Source organism: Synchiropus splendidus, chromosome 14 (assembly GCF_027744825.2).
Source record: "Synchiropus splendidus isolate RoL2022-P1 chromosome 14, RoL_Sspl_1.0, whole genome shotgun sequence".
Taxonomy (NCBI): domain Eukaryota; kingdom Metazoa; phylum Chordata; class Actinopteri; order Syngnathiformes; family Callionymidae; genus Synchiropus; species Synchiropus splendidus.
The window spans coordinates 14,683,330-14,702,724 of NC_071347.1; the positions used below are offsets into that span (position 1 = coordinate 14,683,330).

The 19,395-nt window shown below is 41.1% G+C and overlaps 1 protein-coding gene across 8 annotated transcripts in view; it reads left to right on the top strand.

Moving 5' to 3' along the window:
* Nucleotides 1-4,816: 4,816 nt before the first annotated feature.
* mef2aa (myocyte enhancer factor 2aa) overlaps nt 4,817-19,395 on the top strand; it is a 66,607-nt gene continuing 52,028 nt past the window's right edge. For 7 of the 8 annotated variants that reach the window (XM_053886677.1, XM_053886680.1, XM_053886685.1 and 4 more), the window contains exon 1: nt 6,787-6,931. The gene's annotated coding sequence lies outside the window, so the exon portion shown is untranslated. Of the gene's footprint in view, nt 5,076-6,786; nt 6,932-19,395 lie in introns of those variants that run through there. The other variant, XM_053886678.1, reaches the window with a different exon arrangement.

Sequence of the window (19,395 nt, forward strand, 5' to 3'; positions counted from 1 at the left end):
ACACTGAAAGTGGTGGGAATTACAAGAGATGGAACCTGCTGACTTGCTATGAGCGTGAAAGTGGAACACACACTCACACACACACACACAGGCTCATAAGAATATTTTTTCATGACGCAATCATCAAGTAAGAGAATACAACAGTGGGATATGAAATGTTAATCTCCACTTCACAGTGTATTAAAGTTTTTACACTGCAGAATCAAAGGAAGTTGGGTTCCATCCTTCATCTCACCTATGTTGTCACCTATGCTACTGCGATAAGATCCCGATACTGGAGTTATGATAGAATATATTACGATACTGTAAGTTCGGCAATATATTGGTGCAAAATCATATAATGACGAACAATATCATGTGCATGAAAACAAGTTCAGGAAGACTTTGAGTTATATTTCGCAGTTCAGCAGAGGAATGAATCGCTCCTTCAATTTTTGAACTTGACTGTTCAAAAACAGATTAAACACGTCACAAATTCAGTCGCATATCCAAGTATCTATGTATTAAATATCAATATTAAAATATTAAGACAATATCACCTAATCAAGTATTGTGATATTTCAGCAAAAATACTGATACAATTTTGTGGCAAACTCCAAAACCAACATGACGACTGTGGAATGAATAACGTACCTCTTGCGCAAAGAAAAAAAACTGATGCAGTGTTGTAGGAGGCGATGTTCGATGAGGCCGTTAAATTTATCTGCAGGTCAGAGAATTTCCGCCATTGTTGTCTTCTTCATGTCTCATTCGTGGTTCGTATCGGGTAGTCACAGCAACACTGCCCCCGACGGATTACAGTGGTACTGCTCCGATTGGTCCGTATGCATAAGCTTTGTGGAAATGTGAAGAAATACGGACCAAATGAACAAGAGCACGTATAGAAGGCTACGTCTAGATCCGTATCCCTATGTAAAGTAGACTATTGGTGAGACAGTGGGGTAAAGACTGAGGCAGAGATATTTAAGCTCCTCCCAACAATTATGACCAGAAGACCATCGCAAACTGATTGTCCATGAGGTGCAACATTCGCTGAAGTATCTGAAGCTTGCCATGTTTAACCAGAAATACTGATGTGTCTCAACTATTTGGCGCCTGTAACATGAACTGTTTTAACTGTTGCATTACATTATGGGACTTGGTGGAATGCATTTTACCATTGTCTATTTTACATTTGACATCATCAGATGTTTCAGGCAGTCATATCGCAGCCCTTGAGTTGGACAAAAAAAAAGGCTCAATTTAAATGACGATTTACATGTTTAAAATGCTTTTTGTCTTCAGCTAATATTCTCAACACTAGAATATATATGTAAATAGGTCCAAATGTACTATGTAACTCTTTAGATCTGGTTAAACTGGTAATGGAATTAAAACTAGTAAACACTAATGTGTTAAAGTACTTAAAGGGAATAGCTCAACTCGCGTTTAGGTATGCAAAATGTCATGTCACAGGGTGTTGCCTTGTTTACCTGTGCATCTCACCAGGAATGTCACCCTGCCGTCCTTCAAGGAATTTTCAGGCATGTCCTGCTTGAGACCGCTGAAATTTTCAATCTCAACAGAGACAACATGACCAACTTGGTCATGCTGGGGTGTGTGTCTGTGAGGTTCAGTTGAATTAGTACTTTAAGCTCCATTTTTTTACTTCCACTTTCAACATTTCAACTTCTCTTATCTGACTGCATGGGTTTCTTTTTCTTTTTCTTTTCCATTATTTGGAATTCATCTCTGATTGGCATTTAATTATTTAATAAATTAATAATATATATTAGTATCAGAATAAGTATACATGATTTATGTTTGTATTACAAAAGTCATTATTTTTAATTCATTTTTTATATATATACAAGTATTTAAATAGTAATGTAATGTCTCCAACTATTTATTATCACACTATATACTATACACTATATGTACAATATTCTTGTGTCACTTCCATTGTAACTCAAAACTCTGAATGCATTTGTTAGAATTGAAACTTTTGACTGCCACTGATGCCGGGGTTGGATTAAAACATGGCCCTTATGAATAATTCCACTCTTTAAAAATGATTAATTGAATTGAAATTAGGGACAAAATGAGAAATGGTTGGAGCATATCTGACCTTGTTCAATTGTTAATGAGCGGAGGACGAGGGAGGCCAAAATGTATAAATGGAACTCATGTGAACAGATAATGATTCTCATCAAGCTCTGCGGCAAGGAGAATATTTGATGATGAATAAACAAGTGGGTGTTTCGGGTCGACCCACCTAAGATTTCAGGAGAGTGCCAGCGAAATTTTTATTTTTTTTTAATCCAAGAGGCAGAAATCCCATGAGAGATCATAAGTTCATAATAAGAACCTTTGTGTGTTGTTTTCTGCCTCGGGAAGCAAAGCAACGTGTCAGTGGAGGAAAGAAAAAAATCCCTCCTCCTGAACACAATCACACCATTTTGTTTACCTGAAAGATGCACCGTCTCATTGAACTATCGTCATTAAAGCTTTCATGGAAGGTGTTATTCCTCCTCCACTGCACGGCTGTGATTCAGCGCAGCCAGCAGGCCTTGGTTAAGTGTAATTACAGTGGCTAATGAGAGAGAAGATCTGGACGATGAGCCTTGTTGTATTTTTAGATCTTGATCTTGACTGTGGTCTCTGCTGAAGACGTGTGCATCCTGAACGTGATGAAATATACGCTGCACTCTGATATCGACCATTAAAGCCGTTAGCACTGTGTAATCAGGTAAACAAGTGGAATCTGAGTAATTACAGTTGCGTTTCGTGATCATTTGTCACTTACTTTATCGCTAGGCAGAGCCCATTTGCCTTCAGAAGTTTGGCCCATCTCTTGAAAAGACTTCCCCTAATCTAGCCTGGTTCTTTTGTTGCCATGAACCCTGTGAAGCCGGGTTGCGGCATCACTCTTCTTCTCTAGCTGTAACCAAGTCGGCACCTTCTGGAGTTGGCTGTGCCAATCTCATATTCAACATTTCAGTACATGTATGTTTAACAGTGACTATTAAAGACCGTGAAAAATAAAATTATTAGCAATTACCGGAAACAAAACCTGGGCCACTACTGAAAATGGCCTGTCAGGCACCGGTTTTTACAGTGAATTCCTGAAGTACTGCTGGATCTCGACAGAGCACAAGTTCAATCGTCAACAGAAGTCGGGGCTCAGATCTTCTGATAGGTGTTCCCAGGTCAAGTGGTCTAATCCTGAGCTGGATCCATTCTGAGAGACCTTGCAGACGGGTCCTGTTACCACAGAATTTATGTTTGTACATTTTTGGCTCCCTGGCAATTACACACGGCCTGTGCAAATTTCTGTATGTGAACGGGAAGGAAGAACTCTATGGTCATACAGAGTAGAAATTTTGGAGTTGTTTTTATTTGCCATATTCTGAAGCCAGGGTGACCATTAATCCCTGGCCACCTATTGCATCTCCAATGGCTTTTCATCCCAGAGCATGACTGTATTCTTTTCCATTTTGGACACTGATTTTCAAACACTAAAGAGCGTTGCCATTTTAAAGGCTTTGGAGATCAGCTGTTTCTCTAGCGGTCTGACTCCTCCATCAGAGCCATGTTCAAAGTCAGTTCTTCGGCAGATTAACTTGACCAAGTTCGCAAAGTCTTAATTCAATGAGGAAATATTGAGAATAAAGCAGAAATGAAAAGATATACCTGAAGAGGAGGAGGTCTTGCCATGTCATGCGTGGTCGTTGCTGTTGTGCAACGTGTTAAGGATGGTGAAAGACAAATTACCCTTGAGCACAGCTTTAAAAGCCAGAGCCACTGACACGCTGCTGGGAAACACTATAAAGGGTGCTGAGTGTCTGCTAGCTACATTTCTACTTGACAACTCGACAGAAATGTGTGATTCACAGGGTTACCTAACAACACGTCCGAGGACAATTGTACTTGATAAGCGAATGATATGAAGGGGAGTTCAACATATGCCCAACTGCATCCTGTCAGAAATACAGAGGGGAAAGAGGAGGGTAGCAGGGAACTGATCCAGATGACCAGCACCGGTTCGAGGCCTGTAGCAGAGGGGTAATCTGGTCAAAAAAAGATCTCAGAATATGTTTACTGGTTTAGGCGACAATTGAAATTGGTGGTTTATTAGAAGACAGCTTTTGAGTTGTTGTGTAGCATCTGATAGTCAAAGAGATGGATGGTGGATTTTCAGAGCAGCCATTACTATAAAGATAATAAAATATTGTTTACGCCTGTGGACGTGAGGCCGTCTCTGAATCTTGTGCGACTCTGTTTATGCTTTTCTCATTTGGAAAATAAATATCAGTTTCTTTCCTCACCATCAGTCTCGCGGATCACATTTGACTTATATAGCCTCATAAAGTTCTCTGCGTGAGACGCTTGTTTCCAGCCTTTTTTAATTGGAGAGAAAGAGTGTCTGAGTCTATTTGTGGTCTGGTGCAATGTTGAAAATGCCAGCTGTCGTGCATCAAAGCCCTGCTGGAACCAACCGTGATTCGGCATGTCCTGAAAACTTGTTGAAATGCACTTTGGATGTCGCTTTTAGTTTGCTGGGAGAAGTTTTAAAGAGTCGTATGCTGTTTACTGGAAATATATCTGAGATGAATAAGAGTATTTATGTGAGTGGATTTGTTTTGCTCTCAGACAGTAATTGATCCTGTATTTGTTTTTGCATTCTTCACAGACTGGAGGAAAAGGAACGATCCAAAACACCTGCTGTGGTTGTGACTGACAGTTGTAGCTGGCCCGGGGAGCCTTGAGCCAAGCCCCATCATATAACACATTGCCGGCATGTCCATGTCCGTCTGGGGTCCCACTTTTCAAAGCAGCCCCCCCTTACCCTTCACCACCAGAGTGACCGAGGGACAGGAGAAGGAGCAGGGGGTGAGGTCGGGCCTCCTCGCAGGAAAGAGTTCAAGGCCAGCTGGTCTGGCTTTGAGGCAAATCGATGGACACAGCGAGATAAAGAAGGGAAAAGAAGAGTTGTGGACAGAAGGAGTGAGATAAAGACGGTCAAGAGGGAGGAGAAGTGAAGATTGAAACAGCAGGTTCTGTGAAGACGTTTCTGGAGCAACCAAAACAAACAGGTGAGAGCACAGGTGTCAGGGAAGCTCTGCGCTCACGAGGGAATCCGACTATTAATGTTGTGTCACTTTTGTGCACAGCATCACAAAGTGGAGGATGTTATTGACTCAGTTCAGATCCAAATGAAGGACCTGGGGTGGGTGACTTTAGAGATCCACCATGTCATCATTTTTTTTTTATCTCTCTCAATGTCCATCTGTAATCATCAGAAGGCCTCTTGGGCATGGTTAATATCATATTATTGAAGATAATATTAATGAATTAAATTAAAGTGAAGAGAATCACGTGTAAACAAACTCAGATAACAGACCAACATTTACAGTGTGTCTTAGCATTTCATTGAGATTTGAGTATTTGCCACTAAGCATTTGTTTTGCAACACATTAATAGCTTTACTGTCTTCTGTTCTGAACAAGAGGATAAGACTGTTCTAGTCGTGAACATTGATAAATGTGCCTTCATTTGCATTGAAGCAGAAACAACTAGATTTGCAGCTCCATTCATTAACGGAGTGCCTGAGCACTCACCAGGGATTATTAGATTAGTAGATGTGTCCACTGTCAGTGGCATACCAGTACCTTCACTGTTCAGTTCAGTACTGCAGCAGGAGAATACAAGTGTTTTCCCACTTCCCATTTTGGGTGGCATAATTTTGAATCATAAATGACCACAGCCGTGGATCAGCTATAACTTGATTGACTTGTGTCAATGACTTTTATGCAGAGTAAAATTGACAATGTCGATCTCATGTATTAATCTCATGGGCCAGGACCAAATAGGACCCGCCGAGCAATTGCATGTGTCTTTGTAAATAATAGAATTCAATTAAATTTTAGCAGAGGTGTTTGTGAAAGAATGAGAAATACATTTCGAGTGATGTTTAAATGTACTAAGCACATCACTAGGGTTTTAGTTCATGCTATTTGTTGAAGCGTTGTTCAGTAAACTGTGAAAACCACAAGACATCAATGTTATATTATTTTCCAAGCTACTTTATTCAAATTATACACAATTCATGCATAGAAACGTGTATAATTAAACACCCACTTTGATTAATCATTAAACCTAGGTAGTTTAATGAATATTCTACTCACAGAATAAAGCCCTTTTTATAGTTTAGTTCCAAAACATTGTAGGAGGCAAGAATTAATCTTGCATTTTAAAACTTTGCTGTCTTTCATTCAGAATAATGATCTTTCACTTCAATTTCACTGATGCTTTTAAGGTTTCTCGCATCCTTTGGACATTGTTTTTGACGCCCCTGATTGGATTACCATTTTAACACGGCGTATTTGAGCGTGAAATATTATGCAATTCTTTATTCAACTGAATTGCTTTGGCACCTTCTGTCAGGTGACAAACCACACCTCCCGTCGTCCTGAGCCTACACGTGACATGCGCTTTAGCGACTCCACATCACGCCCCGCCCTCCTCCTCCTACTGCGCGAGCGATCGTCGCTGCGTGCGCCTATTGGCTCGCCGCAACGTCAATCACAGCAAATTCCATTGCTGTTGTCTTAGCGATACGTGACGTCAAATGCGCTCTGGGTGAGATAAAAAGTGGCATTTGAAGTGAATCAAGTGGTGCGTTTGATATTCAAACTCACGTTCATGATAACTGGAGAAAGTGTTTTTCGCTGAGCGAAAAGAAACTGAAGTGAAGTCAGTGAGAGAGAGAGAGAGAGTGGGAGAGAGGGAGGGGGCGGAGCCTCGCGCTGACAAGAGGGACTGGCTTTTCTGAGTTTGTCAGCTCCCCCTAAAATAGCAGTCGGCGTGTAAATGTGAACTGAAATTACGTTTATCCACTGGAGCCACCGATATAGAGTGTCTATATACAGCCACTGACTCGGGAGTAAAGGTGAGTAGCGGAAATAGAAGCCATGTTGTGTCGGCGCTCGCGAGCGCGGAGGAGCGGGAGAGGAGGAGGAGGAGGAGGCGCGCGGTGGATTTTTGGGAGACGTCAAAAGTCGATTAACATGTCATCTTCCGCGCACTGAGATTTTCTAGAAACTGGGTCTCAACCGCTAACAAGCTGCCTTGTGAGGAAAGGGTGTCTTAAAGTGCGCGCGCCGTTCCTAGTCAATAGCGGTAAACATCATTAAAAACCGTAGCGCTGGTGATAAAAAACGTTAAACTTGACTTCTCTGAAAGTCAGTCGCAGTTCATCACAGGATGTGAATCAAATCGTCTGCCTCGTTTTGCTCGTGTTTCTTGTGTGATGAAGTGTCTGGCGGTTATTTTAAAGGTTATGAGTCTTCCAGCACACTTTTGAAGGTTTTGGCGTTCTATGTTTTTGTATCTAGATGGTGCTGGTCAGCTTGTGTGAGCCGCTCTTGTTTGTTGCAATACAGTAGTCGCGAAACGTACGTGCCCCTTTGAAGTCACATTTATCAAGTCTAAAGAGGTGAATTTTGAGGCTTTTCCTTTTCACTTTCACCCTGGTCCCCGGAGATATTTGATCTCAGAGACGTGAATTGTGACTCTTGAAAGCCTGTGACCTTAACCTCTGGCCAGAATGACCGGCGGAAATCTGACCTACTCAACTGTTGCAGAAGTGTGGCACTGCTCTGCTGAGAACTATGTGCTTTGAGCTGCTAATAACATTGTTGTTTTGAAGCCATTACATGAGGGTGTCTACAGTCAACATTTGGTTGCCTAGAGCGCCTGTCCAGAAAATCATCTAGCAACAGAATTTAACTTGTTACCACCTTGGATCTGGATCTGAATGTTGTCGTAAACTTGTTAGGCACAAGCAGCCTTAGTCACATTTTCTCTTATGATTGTCTTCCTCTTTAAAACAGAGCATGCCTATCCCTTAACTGACTCTGCTTTCACCTCGGACTCTCATAACAAACACACCTCAACTCTGAGTTCAGTGTTACAACTCTGCGGGATGTTTTTGCTTTTTGATTGATGGCTATGAATAAAGATGAGACTAACCTTAACAGTCAGAAAATAGATTTTTAAATCGTGAAAAATATTTTTTCGCTGAAGCCACTGAACAATAGCAAAGTCAATGCTACTATATATTTCAGTATTTTTTTCTCACCGTTGTTGCTGCAGACTTCCCAAACTTTGGGAATGAAGTGTCACACCGGTTCTGCTGCCGTGTGTTGCCTTCCACTGCTCAACAATTCTTACACATGGCTGCATAAAAACTCACCGCTAGAGGAGGATGTGAATGACTTGTCAGAAAAGTATTTATTTGGCGAAAGTCTGAGTCCATACCTAAATATAGAAGTATATTTGGCGGTAAATAAAACTTCTTGACTCCTACTCAAATGGATAAGTACAAGTACTGGTATGATCTTCAACCGGTTCTCCGAAAACAAGCCCTGGTCTTGTTTATATTGGCTCCTGCCGAGCACTAATTTAACAGCGACTTCTGTCCATTTCCAGTCAGCGCAGTTCTGCCGGCATGTTCATCACCACACCAGCAGGTTGCTTGTAATTTGGAAAGCAAAGCGGCAAAGCAGCCTCCGATCTGCAGTCATTAGCGTCCGTGCTGCCCCGAGCCTAATGGGCCTTGTTGCATGTGATCCACATCGTGCAAGCTTTAATGTCTAGTGCGAAGATCAAGTGGCACTTACAGTACTTGCAGCATGTTTTGCTTCGAGACTGAAAACAAAGTCCTGTGTCACCAAGAGTTTGGAATGAATCTTGGATGACCTAAAATAATTAAAGGATAAAGGTAAACGATTTCATGTGGCTGTGATGCAGCTCCCAGCATGCACGCTCTGCTGCGCTTCTGCGTGTTTGCACAAGCAGAGAGTGGAAGGGGAGAAGTGAGAGGTGGTGATGGTGTGAGGAACGGGCAGCTGCAGCATCTTTCCCTGCACTCTTCATCCCACTTCAATCTCAGTGTCTCAGCTTCTCCTTCCAGGAGAAATGTGGAGTGTGTGGGCGAGTCGGATCTGCAATTAACGCTGGTTGTCAGAAAGAGAATGCTGGCGTTTACATGATGCCTCTGAATCACTGAGTAAAGTCATTCTCCTCCACTCTCCCGCTCCCTGGACAGAACAGCAGAAAGCTGAGAGCCAGGGATGTATTGAATAAAAAATAAGAGATGGAAGCTGCACACTCCGCTCGATGAAGACGCTCATGCTTGCTTCTTCTCGCTGAAAATTAACTTTACCTAAATGTTGCAATGTATATTTTCTCCTGAGCTGCACCTGGAAGTTTCTACTTTTTATGTGTTTCTTTGAAAACCAGATTAGTGCCATGGCAACTCTCAGGAAGCGATGAGACTTCTCCTTGACTTACAAAGTGCCTTGGTAACATGATTCATTGTTTATTGGTGCTCCATCATCGATATGGAAATTCCATCATTGTCCTGTGAGACCTGGAGGTCGGATGCAGAATCTTGAGCCTGGCAGATAATGTATTGGACTGTAGTTGAGTCTCCAGTGAACACAGGAGGACTTTTGTCGGTAAACAACATCTGTTCTTTCTAAATGTATACAGTGCTGCCACTGACTTGAGCATATGCCAGAAGTATAAGATAAAAAAAAAAACACTTTATGGTTATAGTTGTGCTGTTCAGGATTCATTGTTGATAACATACATTCATATTTCTCACTTGACTAATTGCATTGCACATTTATGCTAATGTTTTTTCAGGTCTAATAATGTACTCACTGGTAAAAGTACATGAGTAAAACTTATGAGCAAACATGAGTCACAACAAATATAGCGATAGAGTGATAAATTATTATTTTATCCTCTGAAGAATGAAGATGCAGTGTGCAATATTCATAAATATCGGATAAAATTAATGGGCCTTTCAGTTGCAGGATTTGAGGGTGAACTATTTTTTAATTCAAATGCTAATTTAGTAAATTAAATCTCAGCATAGTTTGTTCAATTTGTAATGAAACATTTTCTTCTGGCTGCCAACAGCGTTTGAGTAAAGTTGGTGTGCCAGTGTTAGAAGTCAGAGGGTGAACCAGTTACTGGCTGAGGCCTTGTTTGTATAGCGAGACCGTCCGCAGTGACCTTTCAACTGTCCTGCCCTTGGCTGTGACCTCTGGTGGTAAGCTCTCCGTTTGGCTCATTCAGCACATGTGCAGCTGAGCAGGACAGAGCAGCTTAAGGCCGCGCCGCCTTTTCCTGTCCCCACCGCGCCTCCTGTGGCGAGCGGTGGAGGTCTTCTCACCTCGACGGTCTGGACCACGCGGCAAGAGCTGCACGCCAAATCTACTGCTAAGCTTCCCTCGTCCGCTGCCATCCAAGTTTGTCTCTCAGTCAACAGCCAATATGTTGACTCAAACAAACCTTGGACGGAGTAGAATGACACTTCTCATCCGTCCAGATTAAAGTTGCGGTATTCCCACTCTCCACTTGGTGTTTTTCCAGAGACAATAAGCGGCATGTGAGAAAAATGTAGCTCGCGTTGGGTGACAGGTTTGAGAAGTCACTTCACACCTTTCTCAGAGCCCACAACCTTTTTCTCTTTGGGCTAAAGAAGAAACCACAAAATCACACTGAATCATTGTGAAAGCAAGTGGGCCTTACTTGGAGGACACATAACCCTAATGGTTGCATTGTGGTTTGATTAGTCACTGTTGTTGACAGCAGTTTGTGTGACACAAGTCCAAGCAATTACACCTCTGCACAATACTCTGAGGCTCCAAGAGAAGGGAAGTTTAGAGCGACGTCTCTTTGCTGAGTCGCGTTTTAGCTGAATTTTAATGAGATTTTATAAAGCATAAATCAAAGGAATATATTATAATCTAATTTACGAGATCAAAAGATCTCTGTGATTGTGACGATACCCCACTGCATTGAATTCCTCATGTTCAACTGTAGATCTTAAAAAAAGCATCTTACACGGGAGAGTTAACTTGTGCGGTGTTGCATTGAGTCGATAAAATAGGAAAAAAAATACACAAACAACTGAAATGTCTTGTGGGTCTTGGGGTATTTCAGTTTGAAAAATACTGAATTGTTGCGTGATTTAGTTTCAACTCATGGTTTTGAGGTCTAACGTTAAAAAAAACAAACAATAAAAAGAGGTGTAAATGAGTTTAACTTAAATCAATGTCACAATTCTGTGAGAAGGCTGTTTCGATGTTACTTTACTTAGCAGCATTGCTTTCTGTTAATATTGTTCATCAATATCTCTCAGTAAAAAGTGACTTACATTTTAATCTGGGGGCATGTACTAGAGAAATCCTTTCCACTTGGCACACATGCAACTGTGGAGGTGTTCCTAAGCCAGAGTAGAGCTCTAGTATTCATCTGAGCCCGGTTTATGTACTAGATAGGTGATCTTGTACAACAGAAAAGGACATTTATATGAGTTTTATATGAGATTCCCCTGAGTAAGTGATGCATTTCATCAGAGTCTAATGGATAACTCTTCCCCAAGATACTAGCTCTCCCACTATTTTTTTGGACCGTGGGAGGAAACTGGAGTCTGTCTAAAACCTCTGCAGTTGTGATAATAATAATAATAATAATAATGATGTGAGGCTAAAAACTCAGAAAGACGGCTGTAAAAGCTATCAATAAAATATTAAATGGGCGGGAAGACAAAGCAGTGAAGTTCAAACCCAGAGTCATGTCAGTTGCCTGTGTTTCGGACCTTCCTTTAAAGCAGTCCTTCTCAAATAGTGGGGCGAGTCCTCTAGGTGGAGCGATGCCGGGGGGGCGCATGTGACCTTTTTTGCTGTACTAGAATAAAGTGCAATTGCACATCCACTCATTGTTTTTTTTTTTTTTCAGGCAAATTGATGCACTTAGTCTTCTCTGTTACAGACAAAAACAATGTTCATAAAGTTATTCTTTATTGTAAGTTGCTCTATATAACTTCCTTTTTTCTTTTCTTTAATGTTAATAAGGATACAATGTTATGCAGAGGCGTACTCATAACAATTGATACTATTTACATAGGTTTTCGTTGAGTTGGGGGGCGCGAAACGTTTACACATCTCTATAACTGGATTGTGGAGAATACAATCTATAGCACCCAGTTATTGCTGTGTGCTTCAGTAGTCATTCCCTGAAGCCAGCTGAGATGCAGGAAGGCGGACTAGCCTGTGATCTGTTTGTTTTTCTGTATGTCTGGGAATCTTTCCCCGGCAGGACAACTTGTGAGAGGAAAGGGGGGGGGGGTGATTCCTCCCATTGCTCTGGCGAAAACTTGAGAAGGGAAGTGACCTCCAGCACAGCTGTGGAGGTGGATCCAGTCAGCTGCTTAGACCACACTGGGCGGACAGAGTCGTGGCTTGTACTGGACGTGACGTTGTAGTGGGCTGATGTTGCGGTGCATTTGGCTCGGTCGCTCCACCAAATGAATTCACAAGTGAAGTAATTTGCAAACTGAGAACAACCCCAAATGAGAAGCGATGGTGATGAAGGTAAATGAAGCGCATCATTGGCTTGTCCCAACTCAAATTTATATGTTTGTTCTTGGAGTTGGGCACACAGTGCAGATACATCAAGCACTCTCTAAACAGACCTTGTCCTCGTTTGTCATCATAACAAATATGCTGGAAGCTTTCGCAACACAAACCGGTAGGGTTGACTGTGATAAAAAATTTTTTACTGGGAGACGGCTTGTGAAAACAGCAGAATTCCATATCGGTTCCAGCGAAAAGCATGTTTGGACAAATCACTATTTCTTCATGTCAGTAAGCTTGATCCGGAGTTAAGGGTCAAGGACTTGATCTGGAATCACTCCCCTGAATGCTGAATGGGGCATGTCAAGTAAGTAAGTACAAAACCTCATGAAAGACTCTGAAAAATCATATGAAAAATAAATATAGATTGAGTGACTTCATAAGAGCCTGAGAACTGATTGGGAGTCAACTTTCTAGCCAAAGGATTCATCTCTCTTCATGTCATCCTGGAGGCAATAAGGACTTTCAGATGTAAAATGTCAATCGAATATTAAGAGAAAATTTAACATAGCAAATAAAGCAGTTTTCAGAGATAAACAGAAGGCGGGTTGAGGCTGATGTACTTCATGTTGCTGGTATATCCATCCCCCTCTCCTTCATAATAATGTATTATTTTAACTGTGAAATGTGTTGTAAAAGTTGTAGTAAATACTGCCTGCGTGTGGAGTAAAGTAGTCTCTTCTGGTTTGTTATACTGGAAGGATTTTTTTGGTCTTTTGTCACAGCAGATAAAAAACATCAATCATGTGTCTGGGTTTGAGAGTGAGGTGTTGAGTCCGCCTGCTGTTTGTTCCACTGCTTGCTCTTCCTCTCCCTTCCTCCCTGCCCACTTTCCATCCATGTGCTGCAAATCTAGGTGAAAATGATGTACTGTTCCCACCAGTGGGCTGTCGGCAGTCTGCACTCATGTCAAGAGTGTGATCCTGATTTGACTTCCCACCTCAAAACCTTGGATCCAACAGCGGTTCTGCAGGAGGAGCTTTTTTTCCCCTCAAAGAAAAGGGCTATCTATGATCTGGTCTTGGTGAGGCGAACAGATTCACTGGAAACATTCCTAGTGAGGCAAGTTGCACCGCCTGTAGGGGTCTTTCTGTGTGTGTGTGTGTGTTCCAGTGTTTGGACACAGTGTTCATGTGATAGCAAGAACACATCATCTGATTTGAAGCTGAAAACTGTAGCTGTTAGAAAACACGTCAGATTTTCTGTGTTCATTGATGTGATTAGATGTTGTATCACTGACTGAAGCCATTCAGAAATCTCTTGCTCAGGTGAGAATCAGTTTTGCTGCCAAGCTCTACGGCTTTATATGAGAGTGGAATTGGAATAAACATAGCGGTTGCTGCAAGTCAGTGGGAACGATGGTTGTGTTTCTGCACACTGTGACTATTTACACTGGTGTTTATCCCTTTTTCTTTGTTGACTATTATGTCATGACTAACAGAATCTAACACCTCATCCATCTATCTATTTATCTGTCTGTCTGCCACCCATTAATGTTCCGACATGATATCAGTATTTGGAATTGGTCATTCACATTAAAATAGAAATGTCACCTTCCTGAATAGTGCTCAAAGATTTTTCAGCGCTGAAGTGTTTGCTACATTTTTGGCTAGCATTAGTGCAAGCTAGGAAAGAAATTTGAGTGAAATTGGAGAGAAATGAGCCTTGATTTACAGGTGATGTAAGACATGATAAACGTCATTATTCTTAATGAACATTTGTAATTTAGTTTCAACTATATCATGCAAAAGTGAGTAGGGAGTTGTCAGTCCTCTTGTCTATGTTTCGGTGGCGACACCGAGTCTTGAAAGGATAAAACAGACGGTTGTCTTGTGTAAACCTGACGAGGACATTGCTCTGACAGAAGGCTTGTTTCCAGCGTATCATTTAAGTTCTAGTGAGTCATCGCCATTTTCCACTTTCTCTCCTAAACGACACACTGGAGCGTGCTTCGTTTTTAATGCAAGACGTTGTGTTAATATGGGATTCATCATGTTCAATATTGTGCAGAAGGTTTGATGTAATGTACCATAACATTATGACCATCTGCATTATATTGGCTTAGTGAAATAACCAGACAATCTGGTTTCGTTGCTCCAAGAGCCAAGTCCAAAGCTTTGTTTAGCAGGACTTGGTTATGGATCTTGAAACTGTTTCACTTATTATTATATATTATTCCGAAAGGCTTCTTTACTTTCATCTTTTGGAATGGACCCCGGGTCTTTCAGCTTGCTAGGCTAGACGTGAACAACAAAAGGAGGTGGCCATAATGCAAAATACAATTTCCACCGGATCACATTGAACAAATAATTGAAAATTTTCACAGATGAGTCACATAAATCGTAGGAAAAGACGAGTGTGGCTCGCTCTCTCTTTCAGCCTCGATATGACTCATGATCGTCCTCGCTGACCAGATTGCATAAACCTTTTATGTAGTGGAACACGGTGGGAAAGTGGCATCAAGTGGAGGATAAAAATGGGAGGAGAATGAAATATTCACTAGTCCCTTCTTTGTATATATATTTGCTCAATAAATTCTGAAGACTCTTCCAATACCTGCAATCCTAAATAAAGTGCATGCCATGTTTGTGTACCAACAGCTGTTTATTTAGAGGAAAGTGCCCGCTGCTCTACTAATGGATATCTTGATTCTCATGGTTTAATCTTTCTTCACAGTGCATCTAAAGATGTGTTGCGATGGTGTAAATGCTCTACCACTACTGAGGCGCATTATGCATGACATTCCTAATATCCTTACACTGTGGAGTCCCCCTGGAGGAAGATCTCAGTTCATCTTCGCTGTTTACCATTTTGGAGTTGCAGTCTCCACAACATCAAACGGCTGCAGAGGCACTTAACTCAGCTCGAAGGGATCCTGAGGGGACTGGTGGGGCTGCTGCTCCCCATAGTGTTGCCATTATTATTGTTCCCTAATGGGAAGTCTGATGATCTGATGATAGACAACCATGCAAATGGACACATACCACTGCAGTTTACTAGACCATGTTGCCAAACTAATGATATGTAAATTCAGGACTACGCATGAATTAATTGACTTTGTGTGCATGGTACTGCCTCTGCTCTCGCAGAGCAATAAAAGCTGCAATCAGACTTAATTAAAAAAGTCTCTTAAACTAGAGCTTCAGAGCACTTTTTAGCTTGTAAAAATGAGGAGAACGTGAGCCACACTTTTTCTGTTACATCTATTGCATTAAGTTTATGTACTGCGTTTGTAGTAGAAATTGTGTTGGCACTTTCAATTGAACTGGATGATTTTCACTCTCTTGTGATGCCTTGTTCACAACATTGAATCATCATCATTGAATTCCCAAAATGCCTTTGCAAGTCACATATATTATCTAAATCTCAGTAACTGGGGTAAGTGTCTAGGGGAAATCCATTCCGTGATTTAATAGCCATAGGTGAATTACAGAATTTAATGATGCACTGTCCACTGTTAAAGAATCATTTTCATACATTTCACACAAAGTGCCCTTCTTCCCCCGTCTGAGAATTACAGTACACAGTTCTACTATTCTAAAGTCCCAAATAAATTAGACAAGTGTGTTGATTTAGATTCCTTTTGTTTCACAGATCAATTTGATTTAGATTTTTTGACTTTCAGTCCATTTCTACCACTTTCATTCGTGTAAGAAGTAGGGCTGCACCAATCGATTGGCTGGCCGATTTATCGGTGCCGATATGAGCATTTATGACGTCATCATAATCGGCCAATCGAATGGCAAATGTAAGCTTATATTCTATTATTATGTTATGCTGCAGCCCCACCTGCAGAATAGAATTGCAGTTTGCAATGTGTTCACCCACTGACTCAGAAGCAGCATTAAAACACTACACTTGGCCTCAAATCACTGTGTCGAATTTGAGTACTACCAAGAGGCTAACAAAGAAATGCTAACCGGAGCTAACCACAAGCGAAACCAATGTTAATGGAGTTTTATGAGGCGCAGTCGAGTACTGTTGTTGAAGACTGGAGGTGCCGTACCAGGAGCTGACACCAGACCCATTCCCTGGACATGTAGTCAATGGGAAGAGGAGCGGTCTTTACGTGTTGGGTTGTTCTGTTCGTACACATTTTATTGTTTGGTATTTATTTGCTTTAAAAGTTGCCATGTTTTCTATACAGTGTTCTTCAGTGTCACTGTCAATATTAATTGGCACAATACTAAAAATACTAAACTTCATCATACCTGCTTCTGAGACTTATCAGGTTCGTGAGCTCTCTGTTGTGGAGCTGCTGTAAGACTGCTGTTAGGGATGCTAGCCAGCGTTCTGTCACTCTTGCACTCTTGTGCCCCAAATGCTGTAAAAGATGGAAATCATCCACAAAATCAATTTATTTATTTAAACAGCTAATTCAATTTTGATTGCTGTTTTGAAGAGAACTTTGGTAAAGCTTTGATTCAGTCAACTCTTGGAAAACTTCCAAAAACCACAAGACTTGTTGAGTGGATTGTTAGACAGCAGGGAGGAGAATTATTCAGGTCCTGATTTATTAAATCGCTTGAAGGTAGATTACACAATTAGTATCTTATTACATATCTTTAAACCTCAAAATACCTGAATTGATAAAGGTGATATGAAGGTAGCTTCCAACAAGGTAAAGGGTGGTTATGTGATGCACATTTACAGTGTACACTGTACACAAGTGAAGGATACAGGTTGAAACTTAATGGCTTGAATCTGGTTTCTTATTTTGTTGAGTGACTACTTTATTGTGCCAGTGTATACTGCAGTTGTCTATCATGAAAGGATAGAGATGGTTGTTTGAGCCTCTACTGTCTGGACATAGTCTGGTGGCTTGACATTATTCATGTCGGCTAAGTGAAAAGATGGTTCCATCATTTCTGAGAAAATGTAAAAAAAAAAAAGGTTCAACAATAAGGCAGTTACTAAATTCACATTTCTATTCATTGCCCACTCTGCCTATGTAAATCATTCATTCATTTTCAACGGCTTACCAGGGCATGACTGGGTTTCGGGGGGCTGAAGTCCACATCAGTTTGTATTGACGGTCACCATTTGAACAGCAGAAAACATTAAGTAGTTGAATTTTGAAAGCTAGTAAGCAGCATATGTTGCATTGTGCACCACCCGCTATCTTAAATATTTAGGTTCTGACTGGTTTTGTTCTAAATTTTAAAGAACTCAGGGTTCAGGATTCAATTTCTCTTATTTGTATGGAAGCCAAAGGCAATTATTAAATTAAAATAATAATGAACATAGTAATAATGGAAATCAAAATCCATAAATATTCTCACCTCATTTGTTATTATGAAATAATATCTTCCAAGATAACAACAAATGTTTCACCCAGTCAGTAGAATCAAGGTACAATAGTATTAGGGTGAAGCCAGAACCAATCAGTTTGGATTAAACAGTGGTCAAAAATATTTTCTTATTCTTTCATGGAGTTTTTAAATAGAGACACTAATCTAAAATAGTGCCTCTCTGGGTGAAGCTAGTTGCCCCCAATGACCTCTTCAGATAACACAGTTTTGTTGTCCAGATGTGTCCGCTGTCTTCGATAAATATTCATGAAGGAATCTAATTATTAATATCTAAAAAAGAGTTAGTTCCATCTCGATGTGGTGTCTTAAGCTTGGAATCCAAGCAATGTTTTCGAAGGTCATAATGGAGAAGTAAGAGGCTTGCTGTAGGTGCAGTAGAACCTCTTCCTTACATTTGCATTCCGTTTTAATGAGGCACAATTCATCACCCTACTTGTGCATCAAATAAGTTGCTCATCTTCCCCTTTGTTCTTGGAAGTTTCACTCAAACATGCACCGAGGGATTTACCTTGGAGAAGAAGATGTGCTTTCCTACATGAAATGGATATAACTGTTCGGAGAGGGTCATCTCTTTATCCTTGAGAAACTGAGAATCCATTCATTGGTCGGGCTTGAAAACCTGACTGACGCAAATGGATCATTGGGAATAGAAGTGTCCCAGCAGTAATTATGTTACAACGCTGCTGCCACACCACCGCAGAGGTGGGATGGGTTGGGCTCGGGGTGCTTCATTTAGTCCTATTTCCCTTACATCTTCCCATATATTTAACACATTCATGCAGTCCTCTCTTTTGATAAGTTCTTCTGTCCTAGTCTTTGTTTTTGTGTCTTCCTCCGTCATAGTTTAAGATTGCTCTCAATGTTCCACATTGTCGTGATGCCACCATTGATGCCCACTGTAAGTGAGACTGTGGGAGGTGTTTAGTTTGATGCAAGAGCTTCCACCACTCCAAAATCTCAGAATCTTTTTCATCTGTGTCTGTCGGACGTCATCTTTACGACCCAAATGGACATGGTGCATTATCAATCTGAACTTTAATCTCATCATCTCGTTCAAGATTCATACTTTGTAGGCTGTTCTGTCTAATACGCAGCAGCTATTCCAGTTCTTCTTGGGTCTCTCTGTAGCTCCTATCGTGTTGATGCTCACACCATCAGAAAAGAGACCTTTAGAAAATGATAGTCACCAATACTAACGTTCATTTCTTTCAGTCCACTTGTCTTTTTAAAACTTGATTTCACTTCATGTCAGTGTTGTCTTTGCACCACCCCTTCAAGCCAGACCACATGTTTAATTTCCCTCCACCATCCTCCGCTGTGCGCTTCTAAGTCGGTTAAAAAGAGACATGAAATTAATGTAATGTAGTATTCTCACGAAACCCCAAGGCGCTCTGTCAAAGTCACCTTGCATGTCCTCTCATCCCCTGACAGAAGTGTGATAGTGAGATAGAGAATGTCTGTCTGTTACTGCTGTCAGCGTATGATGTCCTTTGTCATTGGTTTCTTTATCCACTATCCGTCTTTCAGATTTCGTAGATTGGATGCTTGTCCGGTATGTTCCTCAAGAGCCTCTTCGTTCCCCTCTGGCTGCCTGTATAATATGGCCT